Genomic DNA, 26,873 nt, shown 5'->3' on the forward strand with positions numbered 1-26,873 from the left:
GAAAGAATGGGGGACAAGAGATGCAAGAGATAGACAGAAAGACAGGATTCTGATCAAGCTCTCAATTTTTTTAACATACCACAATATACAGGAAAGCAAGCAGGATGTAGAGATGGAGTATGAGGGAGCAAACATTGTCTCTTGGGAATGGTCTGCTGGGGGCAAGCACTGTCTCTAAACATTGTCTCTAGGAAGTAGTCTCTCAGAATTATCTCTCAGAATCTCATGACAAGCTGACTGTATTTCAAGGAAGCTGTCAAACAAAATTGATCACATTGATAATGAGGAGATGAAGTGGAAAGTGATTGCTATAGTAACCTAACTGTAGGTGAGCTCTGTTTGTTCTAACCACCTCAGGTGAGCTCTGTATGTACTGACCAACTTGCTATTTGACAAACCTAAAAGCTAGTATTTTTTCTTCTTAAAGTAGACTTGAGCATGTAAGATGGCTGAAAGGAGGAGGTTTTGAGATCTATGTGAAAATGGCACCTGGCATCACCCCCTTCTCTGTATTATAGAGAGCAGAGGTTGGACAGCCATGGATGAATAAAGCAGATGAGGCACCAAAAGGATGGAACAGTGCCTGTCTTAAGAATTGTATGACCTGGTGATCCATCATTCCTTACCCGTCACTAGATATCTCTGCCAGTCTCTAGAGATTCCTGCCTTAGGGGGATGTGTTCCTCAGAAGGTACCTATCATTGGCTAACTACTAAGCAATGTTATTATTACAGGTGCCTTGAGTTTGAGGGCTCCTGTTGGAGTCTCGACTGGAAGGTTATGATAGGAATGAGCTCTCTGCTCAGGCACATGATTGTGCTGTTTGGGCTGTTTTGTAACTGCCCTGGGGGGCTGGGTAGCCATATCTCCATCCTCCATTGCCAAACTATTGTAATGTATCTGAATAGGATTGGCTGCTAAGTTATGTATATGTTGTTTAATTAGGGTAGTGAGGCAATTAAAAGTCCATGGTCTAAAAGAACATAACAATAATAGACATACAAAGGGTCCTAGGATACTGGGTAAAAGGATAATGAGCCATGGGGAGGTGGAAAATCAATTTTCATACCAACTTTCTGTCTGTTCTATTTCTCTCTTTCATTTTTCCAGTCCTTCTCTGAAGTTTTTCATGCTATATTTTACAACTCTTGTTTTACTAGTATAGAAGCAGCATTTTTCCTTTAAAGCTACACAAAGTCCACCTTGTTGAAGGAACAGAAGATTAAGTCCTAGCCTGTTTTGGAGGACAACCTCAGCTAGGGAGTCAATGGAGTCAGAGAGATTATCTATCCCCTGCTGAAGGGGTTGGACATCTTGATGGATGGTGGCACTGAGTTCTGTGTACCTAGAGTTAGAAAGAACAAGGGAAGAGATACCTGTCCTCAAAGTCCCAGAACAGATATTTGGGTTATTGAGAGACCTGGCCAAGCACCCTTCTGCCAATGGCAGTGTCATGGATCACCAACACTGAGAGGATTACCAAGAGCAGCAATTCCTTCATAAAAATGTGGTTGGGAATGGTAGCACAACCAGCAATTTTCAACAAGTTCAGGGGAAGTTTCATTTAAGATGAGAAAGGTCTGATTAACGAAACAAAGACAAGATTTTTAGTGGAATCTGGTTTTGGAGGTGGTATAGGCAGAATAGTGGTTAGTGGCCTGGCTGGTGGTCGGAGGGTAGATACAGAAGGTAAGGAGGTACCATTAAGAGAGGGAGCATGGGTGGTGTCCTGGTCAATTTCTTTAGGAGGAGCAGGACGAGATACCACCACAGGAATAGGCCCATTGGGATTGGCTGGGCATGATGTTAAGGTTCTTTAAGAAGCTTAATAGTGAAGGCAATAACTGTATCCCAGCTGGATTGGTAGAAGCGAAGACCCCATTCAAAACCTTTTTGCCGATTTAAATAGGGAGATTTTTCCATAAGTGGTTAGTTTAATTTGTTAAGGTGTACACCACCCCTTTTGTAGAGGGATTAGAGGCCTTGCAGGACTCATCATCTGTTAGAAAACTGGCCAGGAGTGTAAAATTGTGTTTTGCTTGGATGAAATCCCATGAGGAGAAGGCCAATGACTATCCCAAGGGTCCCAAAGAAACAAAGTAAATCCTGTGGATGTCTTAAAGAAAACAAATGGCAGGCCATGTTCTATCTGGTCTACACTTGAAATCTGTAAAATTTAAATATATAGCATTTTGACACCCTGAAGTAGGTAATCAGCAATAGCCAATATCTCCCTTTTAGTCTGTTTATAATGTGTCGTATAATTTTCAGCTAAATAAAATTGCCATGTAAAGAGGGATGTTGAGTTTATAGATGTCTCTGGTATCAGCATTAGTAGGAGACATCCAAAGGTGTCAAGGACCGTTGATTATAATCAGCATCATTCTTTGTCTTAGCATTAGCATGCTCTGACAGCTAGTATGTTCCTTTGGTATCCTGTAGAAAAAATATAGACATACCACCTTTTCCACACTCAGAGAGTTCCCTGGCATTAAAATTTTAAATTTTTTGTGGTATACAGAGATATGATTCTCCACTCTTTTATTTATAAAAATATTGTTGTAATGTTCTATGGGCCTGTTCTACAATATCTTGTCCTTGAGAATGATAAGGAATCTCACTAATATGACTAATAATAAATTATTAATAAAACATCTCAAATGACTGACTATAACAGAGAGTTAAAATATTTGTCTTAATCTGATTTGGAACATCCAGTATAGGAAAATAACATGTATAATGACTAATTTTATTTTTTTAGTTGCTTCTTCTATTAAAACATTTGTAACTAGAAAGCTTGAATAGCTGTCAATAGTCATATGTATATTTTTTTATTTTTTAACTTAAATTGCATTTGTATAAATAATTGTAAAATTTAAGTGTTAGCAGAATTTTAGAAAAAGAAACAATTTCCAACAATTGTAAGCCATGAGCCATACACACATATATATGTACATTTATATTTATATATTATATATATACAATCAATACATAAATTAGAAGTTTGATTTTTAACCTTTTAAAAATAGCAGCTACAGCACCCAATTCAATTATCTGTGCTGAATCAAGGGGAAACTCTAAATATGTGATGTAATTACATGAGCTTTACACCCACAGTAGATGCATTTTTTTATGGGATGCATGCATAGAAAGATGAAAGCATTTATGGAAGCAAATTTTAACTATTTATCTTTTGGATAATTATTAATTTTGTCAAAAAAGGCTTGCCATGTAATAGATTAACTATTAATAATAATCACTTTAATTGCTGTTTGACACAAGGAAAACACTTCGTCAGGCTCTTAAAACATTCCTTTTAAAAATTATTGCAATGATTTTATTGTGCAATACTTTATTATCACACCAAATCTTTAATGGATGATGTTAAAATTTAATTTGGAGAGATTTTACATTAATGTTCTCCTTGTCAAGGAATGGCAGTGAACACATATCATAAACTGTTGAGAAATACTTATATTAGCTTTCTCCAAGTTATGTCTCTCACTATTGATTTTGTATCTATCTTGAGAACATCAGAGGCTTAAATCCTCTTGTGGAACGCTTAAAGGAGTGTCTTAGCCAAATAATTTATCTTAACACCTTTTGAAAATCATTTACTTAAAAATTTTAAAAGTCCATAGTTAAGAGCAAAGGCCTATAATAAAATTCTATAAATAATATATATTGAAATTTTTAAGATCTTAACTTCTTGTATTGAAGTAGAGACAAAACATTTTTTTTACATAAGGTAAAGTTATTAGCCATTTCTTGAGGGCAAACTTTCAAACTGAATAATTTTATTATTTTTTTAAATGTTAGTTTATACTCTTTTAAGGTTAGAAGTAAATGCTTTCATAATTATCAGGATCCACAAACCAAAAAGCAACCCTTTAAATCTATAATAATTTTGAATGGAGTAGGCAAGATAAATTTTAATGCTTTCATAATTTCTATATAGGCTTATTAATATTTTACAGATCTATGTTTGAACTGTATTTTGAACCACATCTGCATGAATCTGTTAAAAAATGTTCTCTTGGCCAGAAACTCTCTAGGTGAGGCCTGCAAAACAAAAGCAACATCTCAAAAGCCTCTGCTGAGGCAGCTATGAGTTTTGTATCAACTAAGATGTAAATATCTTTTGATCTAAGTCTATTGTCTCTAAGGCCAGACCTATACCCACCTGTCCTGCATGGAGTACCCTGTAACCAGACCCCATTGTAGGAAGGTCAAATAACAAAAGGAACCTGTAATTTTAGCATTTCTGGAAAAATTTTATTAGCTGTTTTTAGTAGTCAACAGAGCCTGTTTGATATCAAATAAATTTCCACTGAGATCCTTTTCAATTTTGGGGGATAAAATTTTGTTTCTACCACTATAGCTAATAAACTTGTGAAGACGTGGTAACAGGCCCATACTGGCCACAGCTGTTTTTTTACCTTTATCACTCTTAAAAATCATCTTAATCATAAAATATGTTAAGAATCATGAGTCTTCAATCAGACTGCAAACTTCCTTCAATGGCACACTGGCAATTTTTACCATAATTTTAATTTTCTTATGTAATATTAGAGCATAACTACAATTTTGGAAAGCAAAACCCAATTTTAAACAATCTTTTTTCTTTAAAATTAATGGCAAACACATTGCTTTCACACTGCAAAGTTTGTCTACCAGTTCTTATGTTCGAATGTATGAGAGTGTAACTTATTAAAGAAACATTATTTTAAACATTATAAGTGAAATTTCTAGAATAAGATCTACATAAAACATTATGCCAATTTAGAAATATCTTAGAGGCCTGTTTTTCTTGGGCTGTGTCATTCCTCGTGCTGCTTAACATAGCTCTAACCCTGAATTATCACTTTTAAACTTACTTTTGTTACCATCATTATACCTTTTAAATCACTTCCAATAACTTATGAGACAATACTCTAGAATGAAGACATGTAAAACATTTATAATTTTAAGACCAATTAGAAATAAAAATGAAGCGATTATACGAATCTCATAAATTTAAACCAAACAAATTCTCTCTCTCTCTCTCTCTCTCTCTCTCTCTCTCTCTCTCTCTCTCTCTCTCTCTCTCTCCCCCTCCCTCCCTCCCTCCCTCTCTCTAGTGAAAAAAAGCACTTTGGCCAAATCTCCACCATTGTAGAAAAATTTCTAGGAGAATTAATCATTAACCCACTTGTCCTAGAAGTTGAGGCTGCTGGCCCTTTAAGAAGTAGCTTTTTCTCCAGCTGTGTTTGACTCCTAGTTAAGAAAGTGAGGCACCTTAAATCAGTCTCCACTGTATAAACTGTGACTGGCAGGAATGCCAGCAGATGATGGTTTTTTTTTTTTTTTTTTTTTTTCCATTTTTTCTTTCTAACATGATACATAAACAATAAGCATTCAAACAACAAAACAAAAACAAACATAAATTGACAACAGAGAGGGTAGAGAACTTGATGTCCCACAGAGATTCAAATATCCTAACCAGAACTAAGGATATATCCAGTAGGATCCAGAGTGGAAGCAGGATATCTCCTGCTTTCCTCTCCTCCCCAGAATTTTGAAAAAGCTTTCAATCATTTTTCTTTTAATACAATATCCTACACCTCTAATAATTGCTTCTCTGAAACCTACTTTTTTATTGTTTACGATTTACTTCTTGCTTTCCTATTTCTTCTGGAAATTGTGCCAGAGAAGGGAGAGGAGGAGCAGTGGCAGCTACTGATAGTTGCTCCCCAGCTCTCTACATTTTAACCTCTGTTGGGTTCATAAAAAGAGAAGGATGGCTCTCCGCTTCCAGATCCAGATCAGTCTGGGTGACAACACCACATCTCCAGGTCCTGCAAGAGGCAAGAGGGGCTTCCAGGCGGCCAGCGGAGAGAAGTGGGTGTGCTCCGGTGAATCCAGCAGGCCCCAGCAGGAGCCTTCAGGTGCCTGCTTTGGGATCTGAACGACCTGGGCCACAGCACTCGGTCTCTAGGAAGTGCAGGAGACCTGATGTACACCCAGAGGCAGTCTGAGAGCTCGCAACGCGGCTTGCTCTGGAGGCGTGGACCTTGGGTTCCAGTCCTGAGGCCTCTGGCTGGAGCACTCAGATCTCTCCGCTTCCGGATCCAGATCAGCCTGGGTGGCAACACCACATCTCCAGGTCCTGCAAGAGGCAAGAGGGGCTTCCGGGCAGCCAGCGGGGAGAAGTCGGTGTGCTCAGGTTAATCCAGCGGGCCTCAGCGGGAGCCTTCAGGTGTCTGCTTCAGGATCTGAACACCCTGGGCAACAGCACCCTGTCTTCAGGCAGTGCAGGAGGTAAGCTGTGCACCAGAGGCCACCTGGGAAGGAGCAGCTTGCACTGGTGAGTCCAGCACTGACACGACCAACTAACACAAGTGAGAATTAGATGGCAAACGGCAAATGCAGGAACGTCACAAACAGAAATCAAGGCAATATGGCAACATCTGAACCCAATTCTCCTTTACCAGCATGTCCTGGATACACCATCACACCAGTAAAACAAGATTTGGATTTAAAATCACTGGTCATGATGCTGCTACGGGAACACATGAAAGACATACTTAAAGAAATTCAGGAGAAAATGGATCAAAAGCTAGAAGCCCTTGCAAGGGAAACACAAAAATCACTGAAAGAAATCCAGGAGAATACAAAAGCCAATAATGAGGAAACGCAAAAAACACTTAAAGAAATACAGAACTTTGGTCAACAGGCTGATGTCATGAAAGACGAAACACAAAAATCTCTTAAAGAATTACAGGAAAGCACAAACAAGCAAGTGAAGGAGCTAAGCAAAACCATCCAGGATCTAAAATCAGAAGTAGAAACAACTAAGAAAACTCAAAGGGAGACAACTTTGGAAATAGAAAGCCTTGGGAAGAAATCAGGGGACAGAGATGCAAATATCAACAACAGAATACAAGAGATAGAAGAAAGAATCTCAGATGCTGAAGATTCCATAGAAACCATGGACTCAACAGTTAAAGAAATTGCAAAATGCAAAAAGCTTGTAACCCAAAATATCCAGGAAATCCAGGACACAATGAGAAGACCAAACCTAAGGATTATAGTCATAGATGAGAGTGAAGATTTACAGCTTAAAGGGCCAGCAAATATCTTCAATAAAATTATGGAAGAAAACTTCCCTAACCTAAAGAGAGAGATGCCCATGAATATACAAGAAGCCTACAGAACTCCAAACAGACTGGACCAGAACAGAAATACTTCCCGTCACATAAAAATCAAAACCCCAAATGTACTAAACAAAGAAAGAATATTAAAGGCAGTAAGAGAAAAAGGCCAAGTAACATATAAAGGAAGACCTATCAGAATCACAGCAGGCTTTTCACCTGAGACTATGAAGGCTAGAAGGTCCTGGGCAGATCTCATGCAGACTCTAAGAGAAGACAAATGCCAGCCAAAACTACTATATCCAGCAAAACTCTCAATCACTGTAGATGGAGAAACTAAGATATTCCATGACAAAACCAAGTTTACCCAATATATATCCACAATTACCCAATATATATAAAAAGGATAATAGGAGAAAAACACCAATACAAGGAGGGAAACTTCACCCTGGAAAAAGGAAGGTAGTAACCTTTCATCAAACCCAAAAGAAGTTAACCAATCAAATTTAAAAAATAATGTCAAAAATGACAGGAATTAACAATCACTATTCCTTAATATCTCTTAACATCAATGGACTCAATGCCCCAATAAAAAGACATAAACTAACTGACTGGATACACAAACAAGGACCTACATTTTGCTGCATACAGGAAACACACCTCAGGGTCAAAGACAAACACTACCTTAGAGTAAATGGCTGGAAGACAATTTTACAAGCAAATGGTCTCAGGAAACAAGCTGGAGTAGCCATTTTAATATCAGATAAAATTGACTTTCAACCCAAAGCCATCAAAAGAGACTCTGAGGAACACTTCTTGCTGGTCAAAGGAAAAATACAACAAGAACTCTCAATCCTGAACATCTATGCTCCAAATGCAAGGGCACCCTCTTTCGTAAAAGAAACTTTATTAAAGCTCAAAGCACGCATTGCACATAACACAATAATTGTGGGTGACTTCACCACTGCACTTTCCTCAATGGACTGATCAGGAAAACAGAAACTAAACAGGGACACAATAAAACTAATTGAAGCTTTGGACCAATTAGGTTTAACATATATATATATATAGAACATTCTATCCTAAAGCAAAAGAATATACCTTTTTTTTCAGCACCTCATGGTACCTTCTCCAAAATCGACCATATAATTGATCACAAGACAGACCTCAATAAATATAAAAAGATCGAACTAATCCCATGCCTCCTATCAGATCACTATGGAGTAAAAGTGCTCTTCAATAGCAACAAAAACAACAGAAAACCCATGTACACGTGGAAACTGAACAATATTCTACTCAATGATAATTTGGTCAAGGAAGAAATAAAGAAAGAAATTAAAGACTTTTTAGAACACAATGAAAATGAAGACTCACATACCCAAATCTATGGGACACAGTGAAAGCAGTGCTAAGAGGAAAACTCATAGCCCTGAGTGCCTCCAAAAAGAACATGGAGAGAGCATACATTACCAGCTTAATGACACACCTGAAAGCCCTGGAACAAAAAGAAGCTATTTCACCCAGGAGGAGCAGAAGGAAGGAAATCATCAAACTCAGGGCCGAAATCAATCAAGTAGAAACAAAGAGAACCATACAAAGAATCAACAAAACCAGGAGCTGGTTCTTTGAGAAAATCAACAAGATAGATAAACCTTTAGCCAGACTGACCAAAGGGCACAGAGAAAGTGTCCAAATTAACAAACTTAGAAATGAAAAGGGAGATATAACAACAGAAATTGAGGAAATCCAAAAAAATCATCAGATCCTACTACAAGGGCCTGTACTGAACACAACTGGAGAATCTGGAGGAAATGGACAATTTCCTTGACAGATACCAAATACCAAAATTAAATCAGGACCAACTAGATCATCTAAACAGTCCCATAATGCCTAAAGAAATAGAAGGAGTCATAGAAAGTCTTCCAACCAAAAAAAGCACAGGACCAGATGGTTTCAGTGCAGAATTCTATCAGACCTTCAAAGAAGAGTTAAGACCAATACTCTTCAAACTATTCCACAAAATAGAAACAGAAGGAACACTACCCAATTCCTTCTACGAAGCCACAATTACGCTGATACCAAAACCACACAAAGATCCAACAAAGAAAGAGAACTTCAGACCAATTTCCCTTATGAACATCGATGCAAAAATACTCAATAAAATTCTTGCCAACCGAATCCAAGAACACATCAAAACAATCATCCACCATGATCCAGTAGGCTTTATCCCGGGAATGCAGGTTTGGTTCAATATATGGAAATCCATCAATGCAATCCACTACATAAACAAACTCAAAGAAAAAAACCACATGGTCATTTCATTGGATGCTGAAAAGGCATTTGACAAAATTCAGCATCCTTTCATGCTTAAAGTCTTGGAAAGAACAGGAATTCAAGGCCCATACCTAAACATAGTAAAAGCAATATACAGCAAACTGGTAGCCAGCATCAAACTAAATGGAGAGAAACTTGAAGCAATCCCACTAAAATCAGGGACTAGACAGGGCTGACCCCTTTCTCCTTATCTTTTCAATATTGTACTTGAAGTACTAGCTCAAGCAATTCAACAACATAAGGAGGTCAAAGGGATACAAATTGGAAAGGAAGAAGTCAAACTATCATTATTTGCAGATGACATGATAGTCTACCTAAGTGACCCAAAAAACTCCACTAGAGAGCTCCTACAGCTGATAAACAACTTCAGCAAAGTGGCAGGTTATAAAATCAACTCAGCCTTCCTATACTCAAAGGATAAGCAAGCTGAGAAAGAAATTAGGGAAATGACCCCCTTCACAATAGCCACAAACAGTATAATGTATCTTGGGGTGACTCTTACCAAACATGTGAAAGTTCTGTATGACAAGAACTTCAAGACTCTGAAGAAGGAAATGGAAGAAGACCTCAAAAAATGGGAAAACCTCCCATGCTCATGGATCAGTAGAATCAATATAGTTAAAATGGCCATTTTGCCAAAAGCAATATACAGATTCAATGCAATACCCATCAAAATCCCAACTCAATTCTTCACAGAGTTAGAAAGAGCAATTATCAAATTCATCTGGAATAACAAAAAACCCAGGATAGCTAAAACTATTCTCAGCAACAAAAGAAATTCTGGGGGAATCAGTATCCCTGACCTCAAGCAATACTACAGAGCAATAGTGTTAAAAACTGCATGGTATTGGTCTAGTGACAGGCAGGAGAATCAATGGAACAGGATTGAAGATCCAGAAATGAACCCACACACCTATGGCCACTTGATCCTCGACAAAGAGGCTGAAAACATCCAATGGAAAAAAGATAGCCTTTTCAACAAATGGTGCTGGTTCAACTGGAGGGCAGCATGCAGAAGAATTCGAATTGATCCATCCTTGTCTCCTTGTACTAAGCTCAAATCCAAATGGATCAAGGACCTCCACATAAAGCCAGACACTCTGAAGCTAATAGAAAAGAAACTGGGGAAGACCCTTGAGGACATCGGTACAGGGAGAAAGTTTCTGAACAGAACATCAATAGCATATGCTCTAAGAGCAAGAATTGACAAATGGGACCTCATAAAATTACAAAGTTTCTGTAAGGCAAAGGACACCATCAAGAGGACAAATCGGCAACCAACAAATTGGGAAAAGATCTTCACCAATCCTACATCAGATAGAGGGCTAATATCGAATATATATAAAGAACTCAAGAAGTTAGACTCCAGAAAACCAAACAACCCTATTAAAAATGGGGTACAGAGTTAAACAATGAATTCTCACCTGAAGAACGTCGGATGGTGGAGAAGCATCTTAAAAAATGCTCAACTTCATTAGTCATTAGGGAAATGCAAATCAAAACAACCCTGAGATTTCACCTTAATGAATGTTAAAGCTCTTAGAAGGGGAATAAAGAGATGTGGACAGCCAACCCAGGGCTGGTAGTTGAGAGCCAGTTTCCTGCAGTGGATGGTAGTAGTGGCAGTGGAGATTTCAGCAGCCATATCCCTGAGAGAGCCTTTGTAATATATCCCATCCTGCGGCACCTAGTTATTTGAGGGGGTCAAGGGAGACCAAGCCTGAAAGAGAAATGGGCGAGAAAGGGAAGTGAGACCAAGCAAATGTCGTTGTCAAGGTCTGTTTAATGAAAGGCTGAAAGTCTGGTTCTAAGCACACAGAGGAAGTAGGGAGGGGATGAGGGAGAATGCTAAGGCACAGAAAGAGGGAACATCATCTGGGACAGATGCTGACTGCAGGCTTGAAACATCTAGCAGTTTTTCTGGAATGCTGGTTCCACCTAGACAACCCCAGGTGTTCAGCCCAGATAAGGACCAGTTGATTCTCACGGTCAGCCTTGTGTGAAGAGGGGGTGGCTCAGCTCCCAACAAAGGCTCAGTTGGTTCTCAGGGTGAGAACTGTTGAAAGTCTGGTTTCCCACAGTTTGGTCTCCCACATCTCTCCCTCTTTTCTTTATTAAAGTTGGGGCGTGGCCATAAAAAGAGGGTTGGCAGAGAGCCTGTTTTAGGCTATGTGGCTTGCACCCACGCCCAGCATCACAGTAACTAGGTCTTTTTAGGTCCTAGTAGGGCAGGGTCTCTGTCTTAGGCTATGTGAGTGGCACCTACTCCCAGTATCATGTCCCACTCCAATGACTTAATCAATCCCTTGTTGGTTATGATGGGCACCCAAGCATTGGAATCACAATAATCCCGTCATGGAGTCACCCTGCAGCCAATTGGCGATGTGCATCTTCTCGTGGCACCACAATATTCCTGTCACTGGCAACTCCACAGCTTATGGCCCTCAGCCACTCTTAGGAGCTGGAGGTCACACTCCCTGTCATTGACATCTCCTCAGCTTACAGAACCAAGAAGGCTCTGTGTCTGCAGCAAGGGTGGAGAACTGAAGGCTAATGGCTGCTCTTTCTGCATCGGTGGAAGAGAGGTCTTCCAGGTGAGCCTCGGATGTCTAGCAGATGATAGTGGACTACAACTGGTTTGTTTAAGGCAGAATCAATCTGTGAATTAACAAAACTGGTTAATCTGTTAAAATTCCAGGGGTCAAATGACAAAAGCAACAAAACACCCACGGGAGGCCCCAAAAGGTTGGGGAGCAAGGTGGAGAGCCAGGAGGAAGTAGAAAACCAATTTTAATACCAAGATTCTTGTTTTTCTCTATTGTGTTTTCTTTCCTCTAAACTAATTCTGACTTTCTCTATACTATCTTGAACTAAGCCAGTATTATAAGAATAAAAGAAACATTCCTCTTTGAGGGCTACACAGAGCCCTCCCTCCTGCAGGAACACCAAGTCAAGACCTCACCTATTTTGTAACACTACCTCAGACAAGGAGACTAAAGAATCTTTTAGATTTTTAATGCCTTTTTGTAGCTCTTGAATATCTATGTCCATGGTGAGGCTATTCTGGGTGTACTGTTGTTGGGAAGTGACCAGGGAGGCAGTACCGGTTCCTGCACCTGCGGCTCCCAAACCAAGGGCCACTGCTAAGGTCACTGTGGAAATAGGCTCCATGCTACTGCAGGGCAGGTTAGTGCCTCTTTCCCAAAACTGGAGGAGATCTGCTGCATGGTGCACCATTAATTTTGGTGGAAGTTGAACCAGGACACAGTAATCTTTGTTAGTTAAAAAGGTCTGGGTAACCTCATAGGTAGTAAGTCCAGTAGAACATGCTAAATAAGTACCATTAGGAGCCCCAAGGTATTGAAAAGTGGTGTTCACAACAGTAGTCTGATTGCAAACCTTTAGCAAGACCTGAGTGGGGAGCATGGAAGGCCCCAAAAGGCATGAGCCCAGACCTGACACTTGACTCAGTCGGAGCCCTTCACTACTCTCAGGGTGCCAGCCAAGTCTATTGGAATCATTAGATGCAACAACTGATCCAAATATTTCCACTCCTTCATAAAAAGGGAGTTGAGGAGAAAAGCACACCCAACATTCTTCATATTGGGTAACATTGGCTGCATGCACAGCAGCGATGGAGGCTTTAACCATGGATAGAATCAAATCAGCAGATGAGGGCGATCCAGCAGGCAGGGTGGGCTGGATAGGCCAAAATTTTTTTATAGGCTGAGGTGATTCAGCCTGTGGGAGCTTACAATGTAAAGCAGGATTGGGTCCCACCGCTACCCTTGTTTGGTTTTGAATGGCCTTCTTCAATTGTACCTTAAAGGAGAGGCATGGATCCCTTGCTGGAATATAAGCTCAGAGGCCCCATTCCGCCCCTCGCAAGGCCTCCCAAGGAAAAGCCTTTACCTTATTAGTAAAGGTAATTTGCAAGGTTTTACACCAGGAGTCACACTGTGAATTATACTGGGTGGGTCCCGAATAGGGCTGCTCCTCAGGTGGGAGATGTCTTTTGACCTGTATGAGGAGGATGACCAAGAAGAGGAGAGCTTCCAATAAATATCTTCAGTGGTCTCATAGCCCCAAAAGGCACAAAAATATTGGGTTCTGTAGTCACATTTTTGTCCCAAGGACTGTTACTGGTGATCACCAGGGCAGGCATAGATTGGGGCAGGAGTCAAGAAGAATCTGGCCCACTTATTATAACACCCAGGGACTGTGCTGTATCTACTTTGTGTAGTAACAGGTCTAGCCTGTGGCAAGTAGTGGCTAGGGGTACCCCAGGCTTCCCCAGCTCCCATAGCCAATTGGAACAGGTCCACATCTAAGGGTGTCCATGGGACCGAACTTCCAATTATGGAAGTGGCATTGACTACATCACCAGCCTCGTTAGTAATCAGCCAGGTGTAATTATAAAGTTGGTAAGGGGTTTTTCTTTGTTGACTTCTTACTTGCAATGTACCTCCAGAAGGGTAGGTACATACCCAAATCCAGAGTATCAGGAACCGCGTCCCTTGGGGCATTCTCAGCTTTCTGTAAGCAAGCACATTTAGGAATCTTTCTCAGGGTTTTTCTTCCCTGGGCGAATTATATGGTTTTATCAAGCATTCTAGAAGACACCTGGCATTTTGAGCCTCTGAATCATAAATACAAGCATGTCCTTTGCCCCATTTAAGGATCAGGTCTGGGCCCTGCCATTTGTTGATGTGGATCTTTCCACATGGCTTGTACATAGTTGTCAGCAGTTGAAGGGTGCCAAAGGTGATCTGCTGCAGACTTGCCTGCAAAGTCTTATGTAAGAAAATTTAAGAGAAATAGTACATGATTCAAGAGGGTCTTAAAGTGGCCAGATTGAGGATATTGAATCCCCCCTCCAGACTGTAATTTAAAAAGCATATTTTTAAGGGTTTGATGAGTCCTTTCTACAATATGTTGGCCTTGGGGATTATAGGGAATTCCAGTAATATGTCTGATGCCCATCTGAGCACAAAACTGTTTAAAGGTGGAACTAATATATCCCGGGCCATTATCTGTCTTGAGGATCTTGGGTTGTGGAGTAACAGCCAAACAGGAGAGAACATGACTGATAACGTGTTTAGTGGCCTCCCCCATCTATAAGGATGCACAGATAAAACCAATATAAGTATCAACAGAGACATGAATATATTTTAACTTTCTGAAGGGAGCATAGTGGGTGACATCCATCTGCCACAACTTACCAGGAACCCACGGGGGGTTGACTCCCACATGTGGCTCATGTAAAAGGGTCAGGCAGCCCTTGCACTGCCAAACAATTTGTCGAGCATGTTCATTGGTGATGGAAAATTTAAGTCTCAGGGTATGGGCATTAAGGTAGTGTAAATTATGGACCTGTTGCATGGCAGCAAGAGGGGTGGTATACAAGACAGCAGCCACTACGTGGGTGACCCGATCAACTATAACGTTGCCCTCAGACAGTGGCCCAGGCAGGCCAGAATGGGCACAAATATGGCCAACAATAAAAGGAAAATTGTAGGCAAGAATAAATTTTTGAAGTTTAGCAAACAACGGGGAAGCATTGGTAGAGGGGCAGATATATGGAACAGTTTCCAAAAAGGGGACAGAGGCAGCCATATAGGCACTATCTGTATACAAATTAAAGGGGGTTTCAAGCAAGAGTTCAAACACCCTAACAATGGCTGCCAGCTCACCAAGCTGTGCTGAGGAGAAGTTTGTCATAGAACATGAGACCTCCCCACCAATGCTGAAGGCAGCCATACCCAAGGAGGATCCATCGGTAAAGACTACCACAGCCCCAGCAATCGGACTGACTTGGTTCCCTTTGGGAAAACCACAGGTGTCCTATGTAAGAATTGAACCAATTTATCAGTGGGGATAATGATTATCAATCACGGCCTGGAAGGAGGTGCAATTACCTGCCCAATCATCATTATTTTGAATGAACCACTGAACTTGGGAGGTATCATAGGGGAGAACAATAATATCAGGATCTTTGCCAAAAAGCCTAAGGGCAGTTTCCCTGCCAAGGCGCAGGATATGTGCAACCAGCTGAGGATAGGTGGGCAGCTCTCTAAAGGGAGAAGCCAGAAGATGGACCCAAAACAGAGGTTTAAGTTGCCACAGAAGGCCAGTGGGAAAAAAGGGAGTAGGGAAAACAAGGAACTGGAGAGGTAAATCTGGGAAGAAATATCCAATGCTTTGTTCATTGATGGCCTGTTCTACCTTGGCCAACAACATCCATGCTTCATGGGTCAGTGAACGTGTGGGAGTGGGGAGGATGGATCTGCGTCCCAGCGCAAAATCTCAAACAAAGGTTTTTAACTCCCCTGTTGTAAGTTTTAAATAGGGGCAGAGCCAGTTAATATTGCCTAATAGGCGTTGAAAATCATTAGGAGACTGTAAGGAATCCTGCCTTAGATGAACTTTTTGGGCGAGGATCTTATTAGAAACAATTCAAAGCCCAAAAACAAATAAGGGGGATGAATCTGAACTTTCTTGGGGGAGATTTGGAGTCCCTGACTCTAGAGGGCATTGCAGGAAAGGATTGGGGCAGAAAGGTGGTTGCGCAATTTTGGGGCACATTGGGAGGGGGGCCGTGAAGGGGCTGAAGCAAGCGGTGGCCAGTCAGGATTATGATAATGAGCCGCCTCCTCCTCCAAGGTGGCCATATCCCCGGGATCTAAGGGCTCTTTATCCGGGGGTCTCTTAAAGACTGGATTAATTAATAGCATATCAGAAGGGGATGGGCCCATTGGGAGCGGAGGATAAAGAGAAGCCAGGGGAGTGGGTGGCAGGGCCACAGAAACAGACCTTAACAACCCTTTGCTTGGTCTGTTCTCGTTCCCTTTTCTCTGAGAGAAGCTTTCAGGTCTCTGATGGAGACTACTTCTTTAGACAACCTTTGGCCCATTCCTTTGGGACAGAGAAATGTCAACTTACAGAGGATGACTTTCTCTCATGAACGGTGAGAGCACTCCTCAAAGTGGCTTCTTAGCTGTGGCAGCCTTCTGGGGGTGGGGGGAGGTTTCCATCCGGCGATGGTCTGTACCTCAAGCCCCACATTGAGGCACCACTTATGCCGTCCCAAGATACCTAGTTATTCAGGGGGGAGGGGTGTCAAGGGGGACCAAGCCTGAAAGAGAAACGGGTGAGAAAGGGGAGTGAGACCAAGCAAAAGGTTGTCATTGTCAAGGTCTGTTTAATGAAAGGCTGAAAGCCTGGTTATGAACACACAGTGAGAGGAAGTAGGGAGGGGCTGAGGGGGAATGCTAAAGGCACAGAAAGAGGGAACGTCATCTGGGGCAGATGCTGACTGCAGGCTTGAAACATCTAGCAGTTTTTCTGGAATGCTGGTTCCGCCTAGACAACCCCAGGTGTTCAGCCAAGATAAGGACCAGTTGATTCTCATGATCAGCCTTGTGTGAAGGAGGGGGTGGCTCAGTTCCCAACAAAGGGTCAGTTGGTTCTCAGGGTGGGAACTGTTGAAAATCTGGTTTCCCACAGTTTGGTCTCCCACAGTACGACTTGAGAACCTAGGTAGGCAGGCGTCTCCAAGATTCAATAATGAGAGGTTTGGGGTATAGGCCCTTCCCAATAGTGTTATAGCTCAATAAAGACAGCCACTCTTAGACAATCCTTGGTGAGATAAATTCTGTACTTTATTCCATGTGGACAGAGACTGTATGAACCTTGGCGAGTAGGATGGGATTTGCAGAGTAACTGCTTATTTTGGCTGATGTTAAGGTGCTGGTGATGCTCTATTTGCATGGGAAAGAACTCCAGGTGTTGTTACATGACTAACTACCAATAGTCACCTCAATTAGGGGTCATGGTTACATGTTCCAGAGCAGTTACGCAGAGTAGGGAGGGAGTAGCTCCCCAATTGTTTCTCAGATCTGTGAGATTCCTCAAGTTTGGTTATGTCCCACTTAACCAGTTCTTATGAAGTTCTTACGGTAATGTTCTTATGCCTGTCTGTTGGCATGGTTTACTTGCTCAACACTAAGAAAGTCCACCCTGGAACTTCAACTCAGCTGGATTAATCTCCTCCTTCTAGTTCTTCTCTGCCATCACTATATTACACTGGCACAGGAATCTTTCCCCCTTTGAATTACTGTTTGGAAGACCCAGTCTATCATCAGAAATACTTCACTCACCTCTTACCATCACAAATGAACTCCTTCCCTCTCTTTTACAGGCCATTCAATTACCCATCTAAAAGCATTCTGAAAGTCTCCTACCCAAGTCTCTTGTAAATCATCCAACTTGCCTCATACAGCCAGAATCAGGGTCTCATAGCATATCCCAAACAAACATCCCTGATTCAGCAGCATGGGTACAAGATCCCTATGTTGGTATTCATAGACCCAACTGTCACCAGACCCTGAAAAATTCCACATGGGATCCATATATCTCATCTAAAACTTTTTCATTCCCTTTTCCCACTCCATGATACTTTCCTTATTCCTATTTTATGTATTTATCTACACCATCTTCCCTTAAGATTACCCTTTCTTCACTGCCTCTGCCTCCTATTGCTGATCAAGATGAATCTTAATGCTCTTTTCTCACTCCTGCTTTTTCTTCACCCTCTTAATCACAAGTATGTCTGGCAGTTTCAGGATAGGAAAACACTTCTAAATAATCAAAACTCTGCCCAGGTTATTGAAATGCAGTCTGTTTCTCTCATTTTTTAATGGAAGTTATCACTTAATTGACCTTACACAGCCAATCTGAATTCTACTGGCCCCTCTAAAGAAGTCATCGTCTCAGGGCTACATTTCTGGTCATAGTTTTTGGAATAAGTCTGGCCATTGTCTTAAGTAGGACAGTTGTAGAGTGCAATGCTCTGGGAAATTCTGTTCATACTGCTCAAGATTTTCATACAAAATTACAGTGCATCTGTCCCTACCACCACAGCATTTAGCTGGACTTCTCAGCCCATCCTATTCAAGCTGTGACATTCCTGGCTGGCAGCACCCACCCTTCTGCTGGTGTTACCCAGCCTATTCAAGCTGCGACATTCCTGGCCAGCAGCCTCCACCCTTCCCCTGGTGTTATCTCCGGCCCTTGTTCCATTGGGAACAATACAACCACTTTCACCTTAACAACCAAGGCTGCCTCAGGGCAGTCTCACCTGGAGACCTACATCACTGGAAGCAGGCAACCCGCTGAGAAGAAGATCCAAGGAATTCGCAGCCATTTGGGGGGCAGGGTGGTTTTCTAAAGACTATATATATGGGCTAAATAATAGTAAAGTCAGTCTCTATCACAACTGTCATCTTGACTCATTTCTCTTTCGTCCCCTTCCCATTTATCCCCAGAATTCTCTTCCAGGTATCCAGTTCAAATGTGGACGTGGGTGGCTACATGCATCCTCCAGTGAGAGCAGACAAAATCCATCTAGGAAAATCTGAAGCAGGAAAATGTGTTTTCTAGAGATAGTCCACCATTTTGCCTGCCTGCAGTGGATGAAATGTGAGATTCAGGGTCCTTAGAGCCTTCATCCCAGGATTGTTTGTTACTGTTTAGGTGCATTTCCTATCACTATTACATACCTTCATGAATTCGGGCATTATGCCACCCTATTGGGCAGATTTTCTGCAGATCAACATGAAGATGTACTCTCATGAAATATAGCTATGTAGACAAACTGATGATTTCTTAATTCCCAATAATAATTTACATAATTCCTAAATTTATTCAAGTATTTCCAAGTCCTCTATAAAATAAAAAGCTGCAAATAGAACTCTGTAAAATATCATGTGTCATGGACTAATTGAACTAGAAAAAGAAAGCAGGCTTGGAACAAATTTACAATGAAGAAAAACATTCCTTCTAACTTAGGAAGGAGACCACTATCTGGTAACTAAAGGTTATAAATGGGGAATGGGCAATTTATTGTAGCTGTAAGGAAGGAAAATAAAATATTGACTAGTTTATCTGTACAAAGGAAATATACCTCAAAATAATATAAATACTGAGAGTAGAAATAGAAGTAGTTGGAACTTCTATTATCTAATTAGCTTCCTTTCTCTCTTTCATCCTTCCTTCCTTTCTTTTTTCTCTCTTTTTTCTTCCATCCTTCCTTCCTTCCTTTTTTCTTTCTTTCTTTCTTTCTTTCTTTCTTTCTTTCTTTCTTTCTTTCTTTCTTTCTTTCTTTCTTTCTTTCTTTCTTCCTTCCTTCTTCCCTCCCTCCCCCTCCCTTCCTTCCTTCTTCGTTCCTCTCTCTTTCTCTCTGTCTCTCTCTCTCTCTTCCTTTTTTCTTTCTTTCCATTTCTCTCTGACTCATGAAGAGTTAACAAAACGTGAGTCTCTAGCTAAGACATGCCATCAAGTAAATGCTCATAAAGAGTAAACAGGGCAAAAGACCTAGAAGAGAACAGTCTAGAATATATTAAGAGATTTTATAAAAGCTAAGGCAGGAGAATATGGTTATAAAATACCTTCTAGGATTTATAGATACTTTCTCTAGATGGGTTGAGACTTTTTCCCCAGTAAACAGGAAACAGCTGCCAAGGTTAGAAGAAATTTTCCCGACTTTCAGATTGCCCAAAGTATTTGGATCAGACAATAGTTCTGTTTTTGTTTCTAAGGTAAGTCAGAAACTGACAGAGATATTGGGGACTAATTGGAAACATTATTGGACTACTGTCCCCAAAGCTCAAGACAGGGACAGAAAATAAACAAAATCCTTTGAGAGACTTTAACTAAATTGACTTTAGAGACTGGATCAGGCTGGGTGGTGCCTCTTCCCTTGTTTGTGAACAGCCTCTGCCATTTTAACCTGACCCCCCTAGAGCTCCTGTTTGATACCCCAACTTCTTTGGTGTCAACTGGGCCCTCCCAGGAGGTGTCCCACAAGATGTGATTTGCCTTAAATGTTTCAGGCATGCCAGAGACTCCTCACTGCTTCCAGACAGGTGACTGGATCTGTATAAAAAGTCTTCAGGAACTGTTGCTGAAACCCTGATGAAAGAAACCCTCACTAAATTGACCACAGAGACTGGTGTTAATGATTAGATAGCTCTCCTACCCTTTGTGCTCTTCAAGCCTTTGTTCTCTAGGCTCATTGTGCCCAAGTGGGTGAGGCAGCAAGCGTGGAAGCAGCTCTGGGAGGCCTACTCAGGGGAAGCAGTTCAGGGGAAAGAGACTTGCAAGTCCCACATTGCTTTCAAGTTGATGATTCAGTCTACGTTAGACGCCACCATGCAGAAAATCTTGAGACTCGGTGGAAAGGCCCTTATCTTGTACTCTTGACCACCCTCCTTTCCGTTTTAATGAAACCCTTAGTAATTTTGCTCATTGCTTATAGTTGGGCCTTGCATAATTAATAGGTTTATTGCTTTTGTTAGAGACTGAGTGAGTGTGGTCCAGATCATAACACTTAGACAACAGTAAGAGAGCCTTCTGAGCCAAGAGGAAGCTAACCTTTAATTCTCCTAGTTCTAAGATTAGAACTATTAACAAGAGAAGAAGTGGAGAATGAAGGGATAGAAAATAATACAGCCTAACTCTAATGATCCCTAGAAGTCAGAAGTTTAAAATGCAATCTTGCTCCAAGAAGCTCTAACTCCAGCCTTCTAAGGAGTCCAAAACACTTCACATTCCAGAACCTGCTCTTTGTGCTCTTTGTTAGAAACTAGGTAAAAGGTCACAGTCCAGAGCCCACCCTTTAAGAGCTAGGCAAAAAGGACTTGAATAGGTGATCCTGGCCCCATAAGGTAACTGGAAATGAACTAATTATTTGCTTATCTTGCTTCTGTAAACTGCTTATGCCATTACTCACACCCAGGAGTTTATGCAGCTATAGACCTCTAAGATAATAGGAAACTAATTGGTCCATGGAGCACAGGTTCCAATAATTTAAACTGATTGGCCTAAAAACTATGGAGTGGTACAAATTGATTGGTTCACACTACATGGGCTCTTGATACTAAGAAATGATTGGTTTATGATTCATGGGCTTTGTTGTAAACTTATAAAAGCTGTCGCAATTCTGCACTCGGGGTCCACAGTCCTCTACCCCTGCATGGTGTATGGCTGTGGAACCCAGAATTCCGGAATAAAAAATCCTCTTGCTATTGCATCAAGACCTTTTCTCAAGAGTGATTTGGGTGTCACCTTCAGAGGTGTGGGGTGCTGGGACACCATCGGTTTTGGGGGGGTCTTACAAAAGCACCCAGAGTAAGTATGCTCAATCATCCAATATGTAACAAACCAATAATAAAGCAAAAATGAGGGAATGAGAAGCTCTAGTATGCAGAAACATGGGAAAAACAGACCTGAGCATGCTAAACATGTGGTCAAGAGTGTTGTTTGTTTGTTTGTTTGTTTGTTTTTAAACAAAATATCAGTCTTTTGTTTTTGAGCAGTGAGGATTGTGGAGCCAGATAGAGTGAAAATCTGCTAGCTCAGAAAGTCAGAGAAAGCACAGTTTACCTTTCTCCACAGCAGATATCCGAAAAGAAAGCTCTCCTTCTTTATACCATCTCAATAACCCCTCAAATTCAATGTCCCCTTCTCCTTCCTGATCATCTCTCTATTTCTCTTCATGACTTCCTCTTACTCTGATTTGTTTTTCTATGTTCAATTCCTGTCAACTGGCTGCTTGCTCCACCTCTTGACCTATGGCTGATTTTATTTACTTTTGTTTAAAATAGGCAGAAATCTTTTGGATTAACGGTGTTTACTAGGGCTGTGCCACAAAACTAGAAATGCATTTTTCCAGTAAATACAATCTTGGTGTTCACAGTGTGATCAAATATCCTGCAACATTTTCCACTTTTATGTCTAAATAAAAAAGAAAGATTTTTAGCTCTAATACAGTAAAACTGTTCACAATAATGAAGCTATTTCTGACAAACGTTCTACAATGTCCAAGTTGGTTGTATGTGATAGCCTTTGGATTAAATATATTTTAGTTTAAAGTACTGTAAAATGTTCATGTCAGTCTTCTGTAAAATCAGCAATATGAATGCCCAGAGCACTTTTGAGTCCAAAGTTATCTTTGGAAGGGTATTTGTCAGCATATTGACAAACTTGGCTACGTGAAACACAGCAGTCATACCAAAAACCACTGTTTGTTCATAATCTGGCAGCAGAGGAAACATAGGGCAGTTTAAGCCCAGTGAGTATCATTACAATAATCCAGGTGGATTCATCCTTGCAGGGCCCCATAGACTTCATGCACACCTCAAAGGTTACTATTAGGAATAGTAGATAACTTTACATTTTCAATGCAATATTGAAAAGATCTCAGTAAATTTGAGAGTCAAATGTATTAAGTGTATCAATGGCATACATTTTTTATTTCTAATTACCTACTTCACACTCAAACCTGAAAGCATGTACAAGAAGCTAGATGAAGGTTATTTCGAAAATTGCTTATCACTCTGAATGACTATTAGTATCATGATAGAAGGTTGATATATAAATAATAATCTCATTGATTTTGAGAAAGTATTTATACCTTAAGAAAAGTTTAAAGAATCAAATGAAAACCAGTAGGTTTTGAGGTTAGTGACAATATAATATTATGGCTTGTTGTTTGTTTCTTTGTTTTATTTTCCACTGTTCTATACAAGGTGGCTCTCCTGATACAAAACAGAAATTTGCCTCTATTGCCAGTAAGCAAATACCTATAGCATTGCTTACACACTTTGAATTGGCAAAGATATTTTCCTTTTGTGGTCGTAGATTTTTTTTTGTCTTTTTTCATATTTTTCGTTTATTTATTTATTTTTTGTTTGTTTATTTTACATCATAATTGCTGCCCCCTTTCCTTCCCTTCTTCATACAACCTCTCTTTTCCCCTTCCTTCCTCTCTCTGCTTAGAGTATTGGTACCATACCCCACCCCCCACCCCCCACCCCCAGTTTCTCATGCACCCTTGTATATCAACCAACAGGCAAATACTGGTGGACACCGTATTGCTTTATAAAGAGTCCCAGTTGCCAATTCATCAATAAATATGATATCCATTATTAGGGTATCATTTGGTTCAATATTGTTTGAAGATGAGCTTACTGACAGTCACAAAGGATATTCTTTGATCCAATCCCCATTGGAAATTGGCTGCTTTTCTAGTGTCCCTGTAGAGGGTTTTTATAATAACTTGTAAATATTATTTGTGATTTATTCAGTGTGTAAACTTGCCATTTAGGAACTGGATCTGAGTTCTGTCTCTGGGTGTTTCTGTTAAAGGCATGTGACATCACCACCATTTTTAGTTTATCTCTAGAATTAAAAAAAAAACACTAACTTATATATATATCTCCCTATCTATTCTGGGAATAAAAGCACGGGCTATCAGCACCTTGCTCAAATATTTATCATAGCTCCAAAATCACTCTAACTCTTAGAAATTAAGAGTTGTGGAAAGCCATAATGGACCCTCACTAACAGCCCAGAGGGCTGTCAGGGCAAAGGTCCTGAGTAAAATAAAGCAGAGCCTCTCCCCTTGAACTGCCAGTTAAAGGGAAGTTCTGAGATAACCGCAAGATGCTTCAGACTGTGCAAACATCGTATGCCTCCACCAGAGGGCCCTTATCTCTTCCTGCTGAAACTGTCAAGAATGCCCCTCCCTCCTTTGTTCTTGCCTTGAGGCGAGCTTTTCCTCTGAAAGCTTAAAACCTGTGAACCCCGAAAAATTAAACAAGACATCCACAATTGAACCTCTTTGCCTGGTCTCCTTTCTCTCTCCCCCATTTGACCCTCAGGTAGTACCACTTCGGAACCCTGAATAACTGGACCTGCTGGACGGGTTATAGTGGCACCTGAACAGGGACCCAAAGTACGGTCAACTACCAGATGATGGAGAAACCCCAGGAAAAGGAGCACCCCACAGACCGATTCGCTCGTGCGTCACTGGAGGGGCAGGTAAGTGGCCAAAAATTGTCGTCTGATTGTCAGGGGGAAACAATTATCAAAAGAAGCTTGTTTTATAGGAGGAATCAAGCAATCACTCAGGGAGAGAGGAATAAGAGTTAAGAAAAAAGATTTAATTAAGTTCTTTTGTTTTGTTGATGATAAATGTCCTTGGTTAATTTTAAGTGGACCTGATATGAGATAAGATTGGTAAGGGAATTAATAAGATTCTGAAAACCAGTAAACCAGTGTCTGATACATTCTTTAGTTACTGGGGGTTCATTCATGATGTAATAGAGAGTGCGAACAGGGACCTTAACAGACAACAGTTTTTGTCGTCGCTGAAAATTGCCTCCACCCTTTGTCTAGGGCAGCTTCTGTGACCTCGCTTTCCCCTAAAAAGAATTCTCCAAAACCTTCCTCAGCTGCTCCCTTTGCTTCTCTTTATTCTCCCCTCCCAAAGGGACTAATCCCTGCTGATATGCCATTAAGTTAAGAGACCCCCTGCCCCGCCCCGGGGAGAAAGCCAACTTGGAGGAGAAAAGCTGCAGAGAGCAAGTAGCCCTCTTAAAGGAGCTACGAGGGACAAATGGTCACTTTAACTTCAAGATTTATTTCAAAGACAAATGCCTAGAAAAAGCCAGAACCAAAACAGACTTTAAAATTTTAGAAGAATTAAAGTCTGCCGTCACAGCCTATGGGCGGACTGCTCCCTTCAATTTGGCACTTAGAATCTTTCGCTGAGGGCTGGCTGACACCTGAGGAATTTATCCAGCTTGCCCAAGATGAGCTTTCTCTGAGGGAGAAAATTTTCTTTGGAAGTCAGAGGCTGCTGAGAGAGATCAAAACCAAAAAGCTCTCACGGGCAGAATGTAAGTCCTGAACTACAAAGAAATTCCTGGACTCTCCTCCCATCCCACCTCTCTCCAAAGGTGTGTGTGTTCGCCTAGGCACCCCCTCCCCCTTGTTAAATCTTAAACAAGAGAAAAAGCAGGTTTTAGAAAAGCAGTTTTTCCATGTGTAGGACACGGTATCAAAAAAAAAAATTGTTGGAAGCTATTTCAAAACTCTCCTGGTGAGGACAAGAAAATGAGAGACGGTCCTGTTTTCTCTCTGAAACCTACTGGAGATCTCCTTACTTCAGGTTAAGATATTTGGATCTCTTTGGGACACCAAGTTCCCTCGCTGTCTGTTGTTTGTTTTTGGTGCACCAAAACTTGTTCACATGTGTGTCAATTTGTGTTTTCCATTGTTTTGTTTGGCTGAATGATTGGTTGTTTTGGGTTTTATGTTAAAAAGAAAAAATGGTAAAAAGGCCTTATTTTGCTGGCAGTCCTGCCAATTCCAGTTTACACAGAGGAGGCTAATTCAAGGTGCTTCACATTCTTAAGTAGAAGTCAAACACAGCTGGGAAAAAAAAAAGCCGCACACAGCAGCTGCATATGGTGGTGCACTTCTTTAATCCCAGCACTTGGGAGGCAGAGCGCAGGGCACAGGCCAATAAAGGTGGCCACCAGAGAGAGCCCAGAATGAGCCGGTAGCCCCGGAAGCGGCAGCATGCTCAACTTTTTTTCTCTTAAAGGGCCAATACCCTCCAGTTTGGGAAAACTTTGGTTTAACTTATGAAATTCATGTAATTGCTTTATTCTTGGTTTTAATTGGTCTTAATGGTATAAGGTTTTACATATCTTGACTATAGAGTTATAAATTAATTGGTTATGATTTAAAAGGTATAGTGTTATTAAGAAAAGGTTAGTTTAAAACTGGTGATTCAATGTCGGAGCCATCTTACCTAGCTACATGTGGCATGACGCAACCCAGGAAATACAGGCCTCTAAGAAGCTTCTAAATTGGCATGGTGTTTTGTGTGAATCTTGGCCTGGAGATTGGACTTATAAGAAATACGATTTAAAATAATGTCTTATCAATAAGTTACACTGTCTTACATTCAAACATAAGACAATGGACAAACTTTACAATATGAAAATAATGTGTTTGCCATCAATTTTAAGGAGAAAAGATTGTTTAAAACTGGGTTTTGCTTTCAAAAACTTGTAGTTATGTTTTGATATTACAGGTTCCTTTTGTTATTTGACCTTCATACAGTGGGGTTTGGCTACAGGCTACTCCTTGCAGTAGGACCGGTGGGTGTAGGTCTGGCCTTAGAGATAAAAAATTCAGATCAGGGGATTTACATTTGAGTTAATACAAAGCTCAGAGCTGCCTTGAAGCTGCTCAAAACTGCAGAGGCTTGAGAGATGCAGTTTTGTCTTGCAGGCCTCACTTAGAGAGCTTCTGGCCAAAAGAACATTTTTAACAGATTCATACAGATGTGCTTCAAAATAAAGTTCAAACTTAGATCTGTAAATGATAATAAGGCTATGTAGAAATTATGAAGGCATTAAAATTTGGCCTGCCTACTACATACAAAACTATTATAAACTTAAAAGGATGATTTTTTTGCTTTGTGGATACTGATAATTATAAAAGCATTTACTTCTAATGTAAAAAGAGCATAAGCTAACTTTAAAAAAA

Source organism: Apodemus sylvaticus, chromosome 2 (genome assembly GCF_947179515.1).
Source record: "Apodemus sylvaticus chromosome 2, mApoSyl1.1, whole genome shotgun sequence".
In the NCBI taxonomy this organism is placed as follows: Eukaryota; Metazoa; Chordata; class Mammalia; order Rodentia; family Muridae; genus Apodemus; species Apodemus sylvaticus.